Source organism: Dasypus novemcinctus, chromosome 7 (assembly GCF_030445035.2).
Source record: "Dasypus novemcinctus isolate mDasNov1 chromosome 7, mDasNov1.1.hap2, whole genome shotgun sequence".
Taxonomy (NCBI): Eukaryota; Metazoa; Chordata; class Mammalia; order Cingulata; family Dasypodidae; genus Dasypus; species Dasypus novemcinctus.
Window position 1 is genome coordinate 71,566,334 of NC_080679.1, and position 19,013 is coordinate 71,585,346.

The 19,013-nt window shown below is 40.7% G+C and overlaps 1 long non-coding RNA gene across 1 annotated transcript; it reads left to right on the forward strand.

Moving 5' to 3' along the window:
• Positions 1-244: 244 nt before the first annotated feature.
• Positions 245-18,155, forward strand: LOC111760075 (uncharacterized). Its single transcript, XR_002793873.3, has 3 exons — positions 245-3,264; positions 16,226-16,465; positions 17,885-18,155. It is a non-coding gene; the product is annotated as an uncharacterized lncRNA (long non-coding RNA).
• Positions 18,156-19,013: the final 858 nt, after the last annotated feature.

Here is a 19,013-nt window from a genome sequence, read left to right on the forward strand (position 1 = left end):
TTTTTGTATTAAGTTATATCCAAAAAAGTGTCCTTTAACAATTTTTTAAAATACTCTTTTTTGTCATTTGCAAAATAATGAATTTGAAATAACCTGGAACTTCGGGGTTAAAAAAAAACCACACAAGTCAACTTAAATGTGGTTTGACATTTGTTATCAAAGACTTTGTGAGCAAATAAAAAACAATTAAAAAGGAACGAAGGGATATAAATAATAAAATTCCAGTTCGCCTCATTGTGACTGCCTTGGATGAAGGGGCAGGTGACAAGTCAGTGACTTGTGTTTAAGACATTCCCTGCAGAGAGCAATTGTGAATGTGGTGGGTCAGTGTTGCCTTTGCAAATGAATGGCAAGTACATTTGTGGAAGTACATTAACAAATTTTTACTGTGTAGGATTTTCTCAGTGGTTCAGACTAAAAGTTTTGCTTTTAAAAATTAATGATAAACATATCATTCTTGACTTCTAGAGTTCAAAAGGAAACGTCATAATTTTATTGTTTTGTTCTGTGTTCACATTTCAGATTGAAGTTCAGCTGTGCATCAGAAAAACCTAGTTTCCAAATATTAGAAACAAAATCACAACTATTATTTTAACTCTTTCCAGGTAGATTATTTTAAGTAGTTTGCACATCTCTTTTTAGCAGAATTAACGCAACCCTATTCGTAGAATTTAATGGAAGAAAGAGAATTTCCAAGCCTTTAAATGCAGTTTATATAAAGTTGTGGTATCAAAAGTTTCTGTAAAGAAACTTGGGAATTAATACTTTAAAAATAAATATGAGAACATACATTAAATTGGTTCTCCCAAAGCATTCGTTCCCCTTCCCGAAAAAGTCAGAGACTATTTTTCCATTTTGTCAAAATGCTGTCATCAAGTATAAGAAAACTGTTCTCTCAGGATGGTGGATAATTTTGAATATATTATGAAGAAAATAAAGAGTATTCTTGGCTCTTTATATGTTTGAGGGACTTGAAAAGGCAAGGAAAACTTTGTAAACACACCTTGCTACTGAAATCTATAAAGCCATTAAAATGTTGAAGCAATTGTATTCTATCTAAGCAACTAAGAAGTATTTTTTTACAGCTTTTTAAAATTTGAATTTTTGTGCGTACTTTAATTAATACATTTCTTTTAAATATTCCAAATATTTAGTTATGTTAGCTATGGAACAAAAAAATTATTGAAATTGGTTCCATTTTACTTTTTGCATAAACATTCGAGAAGTATCATATTTTAATTTCCTTTTGTATTCATGGGATATATTTAACCATGTGCCTTGTTGGAGTAATAAACAATCCAAGTTCATTTATCTCTCCAAAACTTGACTTTGAGGCTGTTCTCATCGGTTTTTATTTGTTGCATACAAACTGCTATTGAAGTAATTTGGACATGCTAGTTTGTAGGGAAATTTTAAGACAGTACAAGTTTTATGGGGAAGAACATACATTAAGGTCAGAAAAAGCTAGGAGCAGAACTTAAATCAAGAGGTATATTTGTAACATTCACTGGTCTGAGTAATAATTTTAATGATAGTTGGGCAGTAAGGAAAGATTTCCTTGTGCTCTGGATTTAGGAATATTTAAATTTTTCTACGCTGTAAGTTAAAAACTCAATAACCAAAAACAAAATTTATGTATTTTCAAGGTGACTAATGCTAAGAATATGAGAAGCAGATTGACATCATGAAAGAAAGCGTTTAAAATTGTATTTTAAAACATAAACTTAATTTCGGTTTCTGACAGAAATTTTGTGGCCAGCTCATCAGTTTTCCAGATCAGTTTTAAAACAGCATGTAAAAACTACATTTTCCACATTAGAAGTTCATATTTGAGTTTCCTCAACTGCAAAATCACTCCAAGAGTGTTTTATGTTCAGGGCCGTTTCATGTGTTGGTCACATCGATTATATATGAATGTGTAAAAATCTTGTTTAAAGATCAGTAAAAGTGAGGAAATTCCAAGTCAAAGCAGGCTAATTCCATTCATAATTCATCCCGAGTACCTGACTAGGAAACTTGCAAACAGTTTGTAGCCATCCATACAAAATAAGTTGACTTGCTTTGTAAGCAGGGAAGCAGAGCCAACTTTGACCTCCTTGCTCTGAGGGGCTTAAGTTGACAAAACTATAGAATGCAGTTAAGCTTTTTTGGTTCCCCAGGAATTTTCCAATCACATCCCTCTTTTGGATTTTGGCTTGTGAAAACATAAACAAGGAAGGACAACATTTTGTTCTGAGATGGGGTTGGCTTTCACCCACCCATTTCCTTCCCGCTTGTACATTTGTTCAGTAATTCTTCCAAGCGCTGAAGGAACAGAGGCCCTGCAATGAGAGAATAGCGCCATTTCCCTGCCCCTCTTAGCCATTCCCACCTCCAGCCCCCTCCCCTCGCCCAAGTGTATTGGCCAGGAATTTGGTACTCACATGCACATGGTTCAAACTGCTACCTCCTCAGTGCCAAGTACTTTCCAGGACTAGAGAGAAATCCATCGAACCTTTGAATTCTGACTTGGCGAAAACTACGAGGGAAACCCATGCCTTGCTAATGGGAAGCGTCTGTGCTGTCTTTCAGACATTAAGCAAATCATCTGCTCATTATCCAAGGATGTACTGTGGTCTGATGTTTTCTCATATTTTTAATATTCAAAAAGACTTTAAAGCATTATCAAGAGTTTCTTTAAACATTCTGAGTAATTGTAAATTTAAACTGGACTCATTTTTAAGGATGAAAACTGGCCCAGAGAGAGTCTTTATGTAGTAACTTAAGTCTTATTTGAACTGAAGTAACCTTTTTTTAAAAATAAGATCTTGAAAACCGTGAATTTCAGGTGGAAAGGCTGCCATCTACTTAGTCAGAGTGGGGATCCGCAGGACCAGTTAATATCCACCAAACACGCTTCATTAAACCGGAACAAACATGACACTGAATTGCTGGCTCCCCATTTTCCTGAATGTAGGTCATTTTCTATGCTTACAATTTAACGTTCGAAGGGATTTCCTGTCTTTGAAGTACAGCAGTTTGTCACCTGTCTGGCTAGCCTCCTTACAAGTTGGGTGCTCTGTTCCTACTTTGAAAAACCTAGTGACTCCCTGTTCCCTGGCTGCAGTTTCTGAGTTCGCTGAACGCAGTGATACCTGCAGCTGTGAGACTCTCCTTTGCAAGTCAGCGCTTGCAGATCCAGGCTCCAAGCTTCATTCCTTTTGGTCAAAGAGCCTAAAATTAAAGCCCGGAGCCATATGCTCACCTGGATGAAACCATAAAGAGGTAAGCTTTCATAATGAAGCACCATATATCAAAATCCATAGCTTTTGGGAACTGGAGTAACTACTGCTTGCTCTTTAGAGTCTCATGCTAGAGCAAAGTACAACTGATGCCAAATGTGCCAGAGTCAATGAAATCCATGTAATTAATAAAAAACTGTGGCTAATTTTTTTAATGTGCTATTATTTTTACTTTAAAAATGCTACTATTTTATCAGTTTTATGAGATGACTCCTACAGTTAAATATTTCTGGTGATAATTTGTCTTTTGAAAAAGAAAGCATCATTCACAAACAAACAACCTGTTAGGAGAAAGCTATTGACTTGTTTCTGAGGCAAAGCATGCCAGAGCTGTTTGGAAACTACAACACACCCACAAATGAAGGCCGGTGCACGTATTTAGATTACTGTTCCTCTACTCTATCCACCAAATAATCAACCTGTCCTCCTTTGGAGAGCTCTGCTTTCTGTTTGAAAGCCTGGGCACAACATGGCATCCTCCCAGTACCCCTCACCAAGAGAGTGTTTATCTTAAGTTTATTTAGAAGTTGTGAATTTCTAAATAGAAGTTTGGGGGCTTGCTGTTCAGAGAACTGGAAACATGTACACAAATTAAGATATTCTGATAAGGGAGGGGGAGAAATTAAAAATAGATGTCAACACAGTCTGACTTCGGATCATAATAAAATAGAAATGAAAGTAGAAATGGACTGTGTCAAAGTGAATGAGGCATTCTGCATATAATTTGTCAAAGTGAATTGGAATGCAACTTTGATTACTAAGCATTTCCTTTTTGTGGCTTTTAATCTCTGTTTTGTTGAATTTCTCTGGTAGACATCGTCGCCAGCGTAACCGAGTCTGCCTTGTGTTTGGGCACCGAGTTTCAGGTCACTCTGTGGCCAGTAGTTTGTGAACCAGCTAAAGGAATCAGAACACCCTCACGAAGCACTCACCCGGGGTCCCACCTCCTTCGTCACTCACAAAGCAAGTCAAACTATTTACAGCCACTGAGTTAGACTCAGTCATACATTTGTTTCAGGTTCTTTGGTGACCTTCATCCAAGTCCCCGCTCTCAGCAACTTTAAGCCAAGTGCCTATCAGTATCAGAATGGATTCTATAGCTACCAAGTGACAATTCTATCTTTTGTCATATGTTCCTTCACCTATCACGTGGGTAAAATGTTCTGGTCATTCCTTGATTACATCACAGATGATATGAGAACAAGACAGGTGGGAACAGGGCACTGAACAGCTGAATATCTCTGCAAATTCGAAGCACTTAAAAGCACTTTGAAGTCATGCAGCTGCTCTTTCTTTTTTTAATTGTCTTCGGTGAAACTCCAAAAACCCCATAATGTCTACCTTAAAAGCATCAAGAGTATTTTAATTGGGTAATAACCATCCATATTTTCCTTCTGATAAATTAAAAGGAATTACGAATGAAATTTTATGATGATGATAAACTGTATTATTGACCCAAGGGACAAGAACAATTATGAAAAATATGTCCTGCATATTTGGCATGAATATGAATGTAGACTTTTAAACCATTCATCTTAAATGCTCATGCAACTATTAAAGCTTATAAAATAATACTCACATGACAACAGGATAACTTATAATCATGATTGATATTATATCATCAATGATGCAAAAGGCTCCATGCCAAACACTGAAATTGACTTGGTCTTTGCCTGTTGGACTTAAGATATAAATGGATATACTGCAAAACAGATGAAAGATGGTAAAAGATTTTGTGTCTTTAAGATCCCTTTGGTCCACGATTGTTTTAAAAATGCTTTTAACACATATCATGTCTCTCCTCCTCTTCCTCCTCCTGTTCTCTCTTCTTCCTCTTATTTTTTTTTCTTTCTTCTCCAATTAAAATTACAAACCATGAGAAGGAAAACTGATTTTTGAAAGACCTGGAAACCTGATGAATTGGGCTTTTGCTACTAAATTACATGTTTGATCCAGACAAACATGTAATAACAAGCAGCTGTTTGACGACAAGTTCAGTTTACACGAAAGTGAGTCATCATTTGAGGGTATCCCAATAAACTTAGTCCAGCTGGGGCCAGGCCCCAGGATGGGAGTCTTCTCTGAAAGCAAGAGCACTTCTGCCTTGAGTTAGTGCTGCGGGCCAACCATCATCATCAGGTAGCTTTCCAGGTAAACCTTTTTGGAATGTCCTGAGGAAGGCTAGGGAAATTGCCAAAGAAGATGGGGGCAAAAATGGACATACTGAATGGAGTGGTTGTCTACACCAACCCTGCAGAAGCCTAACAGTGACCATTCAGACCCTAGCAGTGACCATTCAAATACTGCATATTAGCATAAGTAAGCCCATCAGGTTATGTACTTAAATATGAGTAATGTGTTCCACTCAAGTGTTGGTGCTTTGCAGCATGGCTTCCCTCTTATGACTATATAGAACATCCCTAGATTTAACCGCCATCCTCAGGCCTGGATTTCAGTTGTAGTTCTACTGCGTGACCTTTGGTAAGTTACTAAACCAGCCTCAGTCTCAGTTTCCTCATTTATAAAGGGATGGCAGTGAGGCCTGTTTGTAGTACTAGAGCGAGTGTTGAATAGCACACTGTGCATAAAGTGTCGAACACAGTTTGCAGTCAAGACTGCAAATACTGTGTTACCATGAAACAGTAAATACTGAGGTAGCAAAGAAAAATAAAACAAGGTTGAATCTTTGTTCTCATGGTTTTTCATTATGTAAAATTTAAGAGATCATTCAACAAAATGAGAGAGCATTTAAATGCACAGTTTCAAAACTGGCATCTTGTTTATACTCAGAAATACAACTGTGAATTCAAACTTGAGATTTTAATATTAGCCAGCTATCCCTCCTCATCAAAGCCTGAAAGAGAATGTTTTCATATAACAAAACAACTGAATTCTTTTCACTGCAATTAATAACTTTTACTTAGATAAGTCAGGTTAAAAAATGACCAAAAAGCCCTGAAGTGCACCAACAATTTCCTTGGAGAAGGAATTAAAAATAGAGGAAAAGGACTTGCTAATTCATTTTGGGGCCTGTGGGTAATATAAGAATGGCAAAGCATGTGGAGCATTTTCTAATTTGTATTTTTTAATCCTTCTGGGAAATGACTTTTATATGCCAAGATTCATTCCATGATTAGTTTTTATGGCCAAGTTATAAACTCTTGAATACGAGGACTAGACTAGAAATGCTGGCACACCTTTAACTAGAGCTGTGTGATTGGCATCCCCATCAGACTGTAAATACACAAAATAAATTTAGTATAATTGCTGCAAAGTTAAGGCAGCAGAGGACCATAACTTTTATGTATGAGCATCTTGCAATGTCTGATAAACTGCCTAATCCAGATCAGATGTGCATCCCATTCATTGTTGTCTCTCTCACCAAGGCCTTTAGTAAAATGTTATTTCTTATCAAACCTTCACTAAAAAGATAGTTTACTGCAATCTACTGATTTTTTTTAATGGAGTCAGGATGTACCACGCTGTCTTATGTTGATCCGTGTAATAGTCCTTGATGGCCAATGAAAAGATACTGGAAAAGCACATGAATGAAGTCACTATTAATGAATTCTTTCTTCATAGTCTGAGCATTAGAAAAAAAGAAATGTTATGACACCATACTCCAGAAATGGAGCTGTTCCTGCATATTTCACTGCTTTACCTTGTACTGAGCATATTCAGGTTTGTGGTTGGGCAAACATCACCAAAGTGCGACTTTCAGGTCTTGCTGGGTGTTCTTATGGCAATTGACTAATACTGGCTGTACTTGAAATTTGCCAAACTTGACAAATTTTACAAGAGCCCAACCAACTTAGAGGGCTTTCTGTTTTGATTTTGGTTTTGTTTTCACTGGAGGGTCAATTGACTAAATTATAGTGAACTAAAAACTCTGCAGCTTAGTTCCTCCACTGGCTTTCCTCACAGACCAGCAGACACCATCAGTGTCCTCATTTCTGAAGTGTGACTTTTTAAGTGAGTCATTCCAAGGTTGCAAACCATCGGTGCATATTCAATAATCTGGACCTAAATCAATCGGTACCTTTTGGAAGAGCCTAGTGTGCTCTCATCCCTTGTCTTGGTGTGTGTGGGTGGAGCACATGGGCTCCTTGTTCACAAGGAGATGACATTCCACATTGGGTTATACAAGAAGGCAGATCATTCAGAGCTAAATTGTGTACTGTGTACCTTAGTGCTTTAGCAGATCAAAGCAAAGAAATATCAGTGAGGACAGGAAGAGCTACGAAAGGATTCTCCAGAGAAGGTGGGGCTGACCCTGCATTCGTGAAAGGTGAGTAGCTCTGGATGGATGAAAAAGAACATTTCCAGTAAGGAGAACATGGTGGGTAAAAATGCTGAGGCAGGAAAGAGCTCAGTGTGTTTCTAGAACTGTCAGGATCCCAAGAAATTGGTTCATTTGTATCCTTTGTTCAGAGTCTGGTATTTCTCCGAGGGACAGACTTGACACTGTGCACACTGAGACCTATTTCATTTTAGCCTTTGCCTCGCTTCTCTCAAGTCGGTTAAAACGCTGCTCTGATCATACCGTTCCCAGGCTCACCCCCTTCCACGGTTCCCCATTGCTCAGTCTCCTGCAGGTCACTTGAATGACCCTCACCACCCAGCCCTCCTTTCCTCTTGAGTTTCATTGCACCTCTGGAGGCTTCTCACTTCTCAAAACTGAGCTCCAGCGGCCCGAGTCTCCCTTTGCCATACAGTCTCACAGCCCCCTGCACTAAGCATATTTTATTGTAATTACTCCTTTCATTTCTGTCTTTCTCACTGGACTATTAACTTCTTGTAACGAGAAACCTTATCTGGCTTGATCACAAGTGACCAGCACAGAGCCTGGCCCTGGTTCGTTCATTCATTCATTTATTCACCCAAAAATTCCACGCCCTAAGGCAAAACACACAAAACAAAGCAAAAAACCCCTATCTTCACATTCTGCTTGGGAGAGTAACAATAAAACTTGCCAAAAATAGAACATACAGTCTATTATGTATCAATAAATGCTTAGGGGATAAATAAAGTGGTGAAGGAGGACAGTAAGTGTGTGGTGCAGATGGACTTTAGATAGTGTGGCCAGGGAGAATCTCGCTAAGATGATGACATTTGAGCAAAAACTTGCAGGAAGTGAGGGAACAGGCCATGCAGCTGGCTGGAGGAAGAGCAGTCAGCCTGAGGAAACAGCCAGTGCAGACGCTGGGAGGTGGGTGCAGGCCTGGTCCGTTCCAGGTTCTTCACGGTCAGTGGAGCTGGAGTGGAGAGAGCAAGGAGGAGAGGTCGGAGGGGAGGGGGAGATGTGGGGGGAGTAAGGCACCTGTCCTGCACCTAAGTATTCAGTCAGTAGTTGTTGAAGGACTGCTGTTTGTTAGTATTTACTATTTGTACTTTAGACTAGAAAATCCAAATAGATCAGGCTGTGTCTTTCTTTCTGCCCTAAAGACTATTTTAAATGACAATTTTGACGATTTAAAAATATGAGCATTCAACAGAGAACAAAACCCAGCTATCATAAATAAAGCTGATTGAGTAAAAGGACAGCAGCCCAATCAAGCACCACGCAGGATGTTAAGCAAACTGCAGAGGTAACTCCCCAAATGATGGCTTTCCAGGAGATCCACACCAGGAGGTAGAAGAAACATGAAAGAAAATAACTTCCATTACCAAATCATGTCATTTTTGAATCTACCTTCATAGGGGAAGCCTGGGAAGGGAATGATTCTCTTAATAAAAACAACCTAGAAAATAGTTGTGTTTTGCTTTTGTTCATTTTTGAGCCAGCTATACAGGGGCTTTGTTCTTTTGCTGTTACTGACATAATTAGCAATTAAAATAACTATTGTGTTAGATGAGGGCATCCTAACCAAAGTGTGGGGAAAGAGTTCTAGCCATGCGGTAAAGGATGCAAGCCGGGAGGATTCCTTTACTGGAATACCTCTCCGTAGCTACAGACGTGAGTGTTCATAACTTGTGCAGGTCACACAAATGCCTTCTGTATGGGACATCTGGCCCAGGCTAACGGTGCTGAGGATCACTCAGCGCGGCTGACAGCTCGCCCCAACCGCCCGCGTTCCGTCAGCATACCGCCACACACCAGCCTTCCTTCTCTCAACACTTGGCTTCCAGCCGTTCTCACACCCCATGAATGGAACCTCCGAAGAAAAGGGTACAGAAGGAGTCGGGGCTGAACATATAACACATCTTTCTTGACACCGTCAAACGCCTGTCGGGAGAACAGCTTTCCAGCTTCGGGCTTCGTTTGAGTTCCATCCAAACAAAGAAAAGCAAATCCTCAAAACTGTTAGTCTAGAAACTGGGCCTCATCAAAGTCCTCTGACTTGCAGAGAGGAGAAATGCACTATAGAAACACACAGCAAGCTGCAAAAAAGCTATTGATGCACATGAACTTAATAACTAGAGGGAAATGTGAAGAGGCACAGTATCTGTGAGGGAGATAAATATTGATGCTTCGGATCTGAGGCTCAAAGCACAGTGTCAGGCATTAACTGCTTCTCAACCTAGTGTTTTCTCCCAGGTACGTGATTTACGTTTGGGGTCTACCTGGCTTTCCTCTAATCTCCACCCCTTGTTGTTGTGCGTGGAGTTATTTGGGCTTCAGATTGATCTGAACTCCTGGGTCACTTAGAGCTGCATGATCAAAGTCGGTTGTAGATGCTTGGACCTGTGCCAGCAAAGTTGAGCTGTGCTTCAGATGGGGCCTTGGAGTGCCTCTCAGCCATGGGCATGGCCTTGCTGGGTTTGATCTTGAACTGTACATATTTGGGGAGTCTCAGGCCGCTTCAGTGGATAAGCCCTGCTCTGCAGAGCTCTGCTTTAATTAACGTGGCCACTCAGTCAGTTCCGTTTTCCGTGTTTCAGCACCTCCCTGGGTGTAACCTTATCTTTCCATTTCCTATGCATGATGGATCTGAAACAGCACAGGTGAGGTTTGTCTTTGATTGGACAGCTGGATTACTTCCAAGATTCACAACCACAGAAGAAAGTCCAAAATCCCAGCTCTTCTTATCACTCAACATTTTATAGAGCAACCACAATGGGTTTGAGTGCTAATATGGTTAGACACAGTTCCAGTAAAATGAACTTATTGCTTAACAGAGTTTTTATCTACTAAGTGTAAATGTAAAAGGCAATGGAAATAAACAGATGGTAGGTGGTACATGGGGTGATGGTGGGATATCTTGGAGCTTGGAAATAAGGGTCAGTGATTAACCTCTAAGCATTAAGCTACTTTAACAAAAGGTACAACAGAAGAAGACAAAATGTTACCTCACCTTTTGGGAAAAGTGATTTCAGAAGAAACCTCTCTCAGCATTTCACAGAACATCCTGATGAACATGAGTCCTGCAAGATGCTCCACATGTCTGGGACAATCTTGGATAGTCATAGTGGCTATTTTGTTTTTTAAACTTTGGAACCCCATCACCTCCACTAACCTTCCTCCCTCCCTTCTTCTCTCCCTCCCTTGCTTCCTTCCCTCTTTAGCATACTAAGGAACTGGTGATCTGCAAAGCATGCATACTCTGGGGATACATAATGGCCTAACCTAGAGAAGGAGTGTGATCTCAGAAAGGCAGGTGAGCTGCACTAGAACACAAAACAAGGAATCAGAGAAGCACGGTTTGGTGTTTTATGTTCAGAATTGCCCTGAGGGGGGTGGTGGTGGTATTAGAGAGGTTACTCTAATCACCAGAGATTGTGAATTGTGAGTGTGTTTGCTGACATGAAGGGTCATCTGTGTGGGAGGCTACCCTGGGCAAGGAAGTGACAAGTGACTATTATTTGTTAAAAAACGGATCCTAGCCTCATTGAGTCCATTTGGTTTAGCTGGCTTAAAAGACTCATGATCACCTCCCACAATGTAACTTCTAGTTAAATACCAGCAAAAATACTGCTTTTCCTGCCAGAAAATACTGCTGGGAGACCCAGATCTTTGGGCACCGTGAAGGACACACTGGGATAAGACTCTTGAACTAAATATACCTGGGTCTGGACTCAGGAGATATATTCTTTGTACTTGCCTCAGACTGAGTTTAGGAGTAGCCACACCCAGAAGTCACTTCCGGGTATAAGTACCTATGTTAGGAGTTTGATTTCCTAAGACTATCAAAGCACTATCTTCTGAAAGAAAATGATAGAGGAATAACAGTTGGGTGGAGGGTTTTTCTGTGGGGGGTGACCAGGTAGATGCTACCCCAAAATATGATTTTAAGGTTTCTGGAAGAAAAAGAGAAATCTGAAAACAGGATCAAAGTCTGATATACTGAGGAAGGAAGTAATCACAGAGCCAGGGGGGTCAGTAGCCTTCTAATCACACACTCAAAATTATTCAGAGTTCTAGTTTCCCACTGTATGTGACTTTGGGTGACATCACGTGTCTAAGTCATAGCTTCCTCTTCCTGAAGATGAATTGGAGTGCCTCCTCTAACTCATGCTATTGTTAAAGCAAAATGAGTGCTGATGTGTGTGAAAAGTCAAGGAAAATGCCTACACATGTGCACAGTTTCTATCTTCTTCCCTAGATTGTGAGCTTCTAGAAGAGAGGGACCTGGCCTGTGTGTATCCAGAGTGCCTGTCATGTAGTGGGCAGGCACTGATACTGAAGACTGGATATGCTGTCTCTCAACACGGAAGTCCTGAGAAAGAGAGCTGCCTTTGGAGAAGCAGAGTAGACCAGGTCCTGGCAAGAAACACTGGCCTAGGAGAGTGTGCTAGAGAGACATGAGCCCCTCAGAAGCTAGTCCTGTCAGTGACTAGAGCGAAAAAGGGAATTTGGATTGGGAGAGGGAAAGGCTTAAAGGACTCCTGTCCAGGTCTTCATTCTGACAGCTCCCTGGTGCTGTGAAGGCCTGTCTGAGTGAAGCAGCGAAACTGGGTGGAATCTGTTAGGGTGCTCCGCTCAGTGTGGCTGAGTGTGATGGATGGCTCGGTGTGCTGTTTATCTAGTGCAGGTTGGTATTTCACCTCTGTTTTCATTAGACTGATGGTAAGGCAATAATTCTTTCCTCTGGCTGAAAAATCTGTCTTCAGCCATTTGTTGGTCTTCTTGAACGGGCACTTCAGGGGCACACAAGTCACCCTAAAGGAGATTTTGAATGAAAACTTAAATAAATGCTGGTCAGCATCCACGGAGCTCTCAAGCAGCGCAGGGATCCACTAGCCTTGCTGCGGTTATTGGTGCACAGAGTCATATCTACCCAAGGGGAACAATTCTGAAGACTGGCACGAGCTAACCACACCCGCAGGAAACAAAGCATGAAAGGCACCCTTTCTTTGGAAGGATTCACGCTTGTGTTATAAATTAAGTTAAAATGGTACAGTCTCCGAGTGGTGTTTCCACGCAGCAGTGCATGGCTGTGCAGAGAACTCTAGACTGGGCCTCAGAAATCTCTTCCATGATTCATTCTCCAGGCAAATCTCAATGTCTCTGAGACTCAATCTCTTCATTTTTCAAATGAAGCTGATAGTAGTATACGCACTGGGTTTTAACTGAAAGCACTATCAAGACAACATAGCCTTCCCCAGGGCTAGTAGGAACAAACTGGGAACAATGACAGACACTTGTGGCCAAAGTTTCAGCTCTACAGCATCTCCCTCTTTCCAACCCTTTGACAAGGAGCATAGAAGGCAAGAGGAAGATACTGGCTCATTAAGCACTGGTCAAGGAAGGAACACCCCAAGGCAAATAAAATGGATCCTTCCAAGTGGTTTCTACTTAGAAGATGAACAGAGAATAGACTTCCACCCCCATGAGGTTGCTCCAGCTGGAGAGGACCTGCCGAAAGTTTTCATCCTCTCAGGGTGTAGGTGAGCCATCGCAATAGTCAGAATCTTAGATTGTTGGTCCAAACTTTTGGATCTTCCATTCAGAGTAAGGGTTCCTTTCTTCCTGCCAACTTGTGGACAGTCCATCCATCTTTTCTGTACCACAGACCCTTTGCCTTGAGAAATATTTCTTATTTAATATAACCTGATTGAGCTCATGACCTGATTTGTCCTTAACAGTCCAATTTACCGGAATAAATATTATAGTATTCCCATTAACTCTCAAAGTGTTTGGGTTTGGACAGTAAATTACATGACAATACAAATATAACACGGTAATTTTTTGTAGGCGTTCTCTCATCCTCCAACTAATGTTTCATGTATATCTCTAATATCCTCTCTACCTCAGCTTAATCGGTTTCTGATATACAGATACATTTTTACTTTATAATTTTATCACAATGATATTGCCAACAATATCATTTGCACAGCTCAGCTATGTTGAGGGAAAGTCATTATGAAGAACCATAATTAATAAAATGTGGGACTTCTGATGAAGAAGGATTTCCCCCAAATACTTGTGTGAAAACAACTAACAGGTTTAGAAAAAGTGCCAATTGAATATAAGTTACTCTTATTAATAAATCTGAAATAGCAATGTCAACTAAAGAATTATTTTATTCATTAATTTTTCAGTGTATCTGCATATCATTCTACAAATATTAATGACATATGTACTAAGTTTCCAGGCATGGTGCTAGATACTGGAAACATAAAAATGAAAGCATTTATAGAATTTATAGAAAATAGGGTGAAGAAACAAGCCAGTGAGTACAGTATGGCTACGGTAGCCCAGAATAAGAGCTGCTTCAGGCCACTAATGGTGGTAAGAGAAGGTTTCCAAGAGGTGGTAACATTTAGCTGAGTTTTGAAGGATGTGTAGGAGTTGGCCAAAAGGCAGAAGATAGGAAAATTCTTTTCTTTTAGATTTTTTCTAGTATTAGAAAATAGAAGAATAAAGGCAAATCCGAAATGTCAGGAAACATTCTTTTACTTGAACATTGATGTTTTCCTGTTTATTCTTTTATTATTATTATTTTTTAGTTTATTTCTCTCCCCTCCCCCCCACCCAGTTGTCTGCTCTCTGTGTCCACTTGCTGTGTGTTCTTCTGCGACTGCTTCTATCCTTATCAGCGGCACCGGGAATTTGTGTCTCCTTCTGTTGCGTCATCTTGCAGCGCCAGCTCTCCGTGTGTGCAGCGCCATTCCTGGACAGGCTGCACTTTCTTTCGCGCTGGGCGGCTCTCCTTGAGGGACACACTCCTTGTGTGTGGGGCTCCCCTACGCGGGGGGACACCCCTGCGTGTCAGGGCACTCCTTGCGCACATCAGCACTGCACATGGGCCAGCTCCACACGGGTCAAGGAGGCCCGGGGTTTGAACCGCAGACCTCCCATGTGGTAGGCGGACACCCTATCCATTGGGCCAAGTCTGCTTCCCTCCTGTTTATTCTAACCACATCTTCAAGCACAGCCAAGACTCAGGAAGCTCTTGCAAATAGCCGAGGCTTCCAGTGTTCTGAGTGACTGAGTGGTTAAAGAAGTGATCATATATTGGAGACTCTTTAAAAAGTTAATATTCTGTAACTGCTTTCCAATAGAAATATCATCTGATTCACCTATGTAATTTAAGTGTTTGAGTAGCCACATTAAAAAAATTTTTAAAAGACAGGTGAAATTAATTTTAATAATATATTTATTTAACCCAACATAGCCAGAGTATCATCATTTCAACATGTAATCAACATAAAAAATAATGAGATGTTTTGCAATCTTCTTTTCATATCAGGCCTTCAAAATCCGAGGTGTGTTTTACCCTTCATGCACATTTCAGTTTGCACTAGCCACATTGCAGGTGCTTTGTAGCCACATGTGGATTGTGGCTGTCATGGTGAAAAAGTGCAGCTTTTAACACCAACCTTCACTATGGTCACAAATGAAAAGGAACCCAGAGTATCCTGGCTGGGGTTATTCATGGCTAATAAGCTCCCACTTACAGAAGTAGCATACACTTCAAGAGGGTAAAACAAAGATTCTGTTCTAGTTATTTCTTTTAGACCTGACAGCTAGCAGTGTTTACAATGACAGGCACAGTATCTTCAAACCAAATTCTGATACAGTATTGCAAATACACATTCTTTAACCATGGATGTAGCCAAAGCATTTTGGAATTCGCAGGTTGGCTCCAGATTCTACTACCATTGGAGACAGTTTGAGATTACTGCATTCATGATACAATTCAGAACCAATTATTTCATCATGAGAGATGTGATCAAGACTAGCCGCCTGAGGCGATATAGTTATGAATTCCAAAAATAGATATTGGATTTTGTTTGTAATCTAGTCTGTACCTGGGCGTGATTAAGTTATGATTAAGGCTTTGATTGGGCCACGTCATTAGGGCATTGATTTCCCCCCCCCAGTGGGAAAAAGACATGGCGAAGGATAGAGTTGAGAGTTTTTGATGTTGGAGTTTGATGCTGAAGCCTTAAGCTGGAGCCCCAGAAAATAAGCTCGCAGAGGAAAGAAAAGCGAGCCCCAGGAAGAAAGGAACCCTGTGCCCAGGAAGAAGCAAGCCCTGGGAAGAGAGGAACCCTGAACCCAGAGAGAAGCAAGACCCTGGAAGAGTGGAACCTAGGAAGCCTGAACCCTTGCAGATGTTGGCAGCCATAGACTTTGGTGAGGGAAGTAACTAATGCTTTATGGTGTGGTATCTGTAAGCTCCTACCCCAAATAAATACCCTTTATAAAAACCAACCAGTTTCTGGTATTTTGCATCAGCACCCCTTTGGCTGACTAATACACCTTCACACAAAACATCACCTATCTTACCAAGATAGCTGTACTGGTAGGGATATACAGTGTATTAATACTCTGTGAGCAAAGTTTCAGAGGATGGCATGAGGATGAAAGAGCCAATAATGACTCCCCATCAGGAAGGCAACAACCTCTTGGTCTCCATTTCTCTATCTGTGGAATGGCAGTAATAATTCCTGCCCCAAAGTCTTGGTATCATGAGGGTGTCTGGACAAATATTGCTCATTTTTCTGATTTCCACTTTAACTCGGTGTTTATGGTGAACTATTTCTTCATTCTCTAGAAACGTTCCTGAGAGATGGGGCCATCCAGCGAGTCACTTTTTCTCCATCCTCTTTCGTGGGTCACACACAGTTTGTGACAAGAACATTACTAATTGCCCAGCCAGTGCCGGGGCACTGTGTAGTTGCTGAGGAAGTTGCTGTGAGCTACAAACCGTATAAAGCCGATTACTCTCTAGAGAGACAACATGCCATCCTAGGAGGATGCGGGGCTGGCGCCTCAAAGTTCTTCCACCGGCGAGGTGCGGAGCCCGGGGGGAAACTGCTTTAATGGCAGCCTTCTCAGCTGTGGAAAATGAGAACAGCAATCCCCACAGCTTTGGAAGAGAGTTGTATTTATTAATTAGTTTGTATTCCACCACTGCAAAGTTTCACTGTTGGATTAAAGGAAAATTTCCTTTCTTTTTATCCCCCATCAGATTAGGATGAAAAGAAACTGTGCTCACCGAGGCTGTGAGAAAAATGGAGAGGATTCAGGCAAAAAAGCTAACAAACTTGACTTCCAAAGGTAGTGGCTCATTTCCCTGCCTGTAATATGGCACCCATTAAGGGGAGCTTTGTAAATTAGGTATTTTAAAGGGCGACCAAATCTGCTATCTGAAGAACTGCATTCGTTTTAGACCTAATTTTTATGATCCCTTCAAGAAAACAACAACATGAAAAAGAAAATGAGCCAAATCATACTGCAATAGGGGATTTGAAAATTAAACCTTCCCTTTCTTCCTCAAGAAGTGGCATAAACATTTCTACATTTGCTTACTTGAGAAATAGGGCCTTGGATGTGCTTGAATCCCAAACTTTAGACTCCCAGATCTACCTGTCCTTTCTCTAGCTCCTTAAATGTAGGAGCCCACCAGACTTTTTCTACTAAGTGCTCCATTGTTACCTGGAGATTAATTGTAGAAATTAGAATTATTCATCTTCTCTTTGTAGCTGACTGTCCACTAAAATTTTTGTTTCCCCCTTCCATACTGTGAAATTATAACTAGGAGAAAATGTGACTCCTCAGCCATTGACTGCATTTCCTTCCCCCACCTTGTATCTAGCTGGGGTTACGTGACAAGTTCTTACCTATGAAAACCGAGCAAAAGTAGGACTTATAAGGAGTGGATGTGCCTGCTCCACTGTCACTGAGGGCTGGGAATGACATAGCCATAAGGAAAGGCTGAGCCTCAAGACAGAAGCCCAAATCCTTTATCACATGGAGGAAAGCCTCCCATGGATAAGGAGCATAGGCTTTGGATATTTAGCTGAGTGAGAAATGACTTCCGTGTGTCAAGCAACTGAAATTTTGAGGTTTATTATTACAATGGCTAGTGTTACCCTAACACATTCACCAGCAAATCTGATACCCTTCCCCCAGTTTCCCATCCCAGTTGTCTCTTCCATGCCAGACCATGAAACTCCTTTAGGACTTTCATGGCACTCTGTATAGGGCAGGGCATATGAAATGTCAAATAAATGCACATGGATGGAAGGAAAGAAGGGAGGGATAGAGGGATGAGGGATGGAGGGAGGAAGGAAGGGAGGAAGGAAGTGTAAGATTGAATTAATGTATGACTTATTTCTTGTAAGCACTCAAACTCAACAAGCCCATCCCCCTCTTCCCATTAAGTAGTGAAGAGAGTGAATATTTCAACTTCCTTTTTGTTCTTCCAAAGGATGGACACACAGCCATGAGGGAAAATGCTGGCCAGAGAAAAGCAATCCCTCAGAGAAAGCAATCCAAATATCACCCAACAGAGCTGGGCCACTGCCAACATCTCCATCAGCAACTTGGAAGAGTTGTCTGTCTTCCCAACACAATAAAACTGGAGACATGCGCCTCCGGAGCTCCAGCCAGCACAGTTACATGAAGCCAAAGCACATTATCACTTGTAGGTTGCAGGATTTATGACCAACTATGATGTAAAATAAAGACAGAGATACTTTGCTTGTCTGAATTCATCACTCACAAAAGACAATATGTATTAATCATAGAGAAGAGTTGTATACATTGGACTTTTAAAAATGAAAACCTTAGCAAACAGAGTAGAAGCAGATGCCAACATCTTAGAGAAAAAAGAAAAATGAATAAAGATTGCCAGTTTGCTCTCATTCAGAAAACAATCAATTGATATCGTTTATTGTTGAAAAACTTTTTTCAAATGCATTGAAATAAGATTTCTGTTTTGATGGTTTCTGAGGTTTGGGAAACTGCTTCTAACTTGAGTGTAACCGCCTAGGAGGTTGATAGTTTGTGTTGGTGTATGATCCAAGTACTAAGTAGTGAAGCTAGAATGACTATACTTCTAGGAAGCGCATGAATTCTGTTTGCCATGGAATGTTGATTCCTCTGACAGTACCTCTGCCATGAACTCCCATAGAACTGTGCTCTTCCGCCAGCATAGCATTCTTCGGTTTATTAAAGTTGCTCATTAGTTGTCTCTGCTCTAGAATGCCCAACCCCAGGAGGCAAGGTACATGGTGTTCCTCACCTCCTAACTAGACTGTGTTCTTATGTGATTAAGTTTCTGAACACAGACAATTTTGTTTTCACTATCATTTCTCTTACAGACAATGAAAAAGCAAGCCGGGATGATTTTTGTCTAATGTGTTCAAATTTTGAATGACTTAAGTACATGTGAGTGAAATCACTAGTTTAACTGTTTTTCATATCTGAAATTAAGGCCTTAAAACTTTTGTAAGATAGAAAAGATGATTTGAGAAAAGAAGGAAGGCACTACATAGTCCTTCAAACTCAGGATTCATTCCTTAATTCTGTCGATGCTTGGACTAGCTCCTCAAACC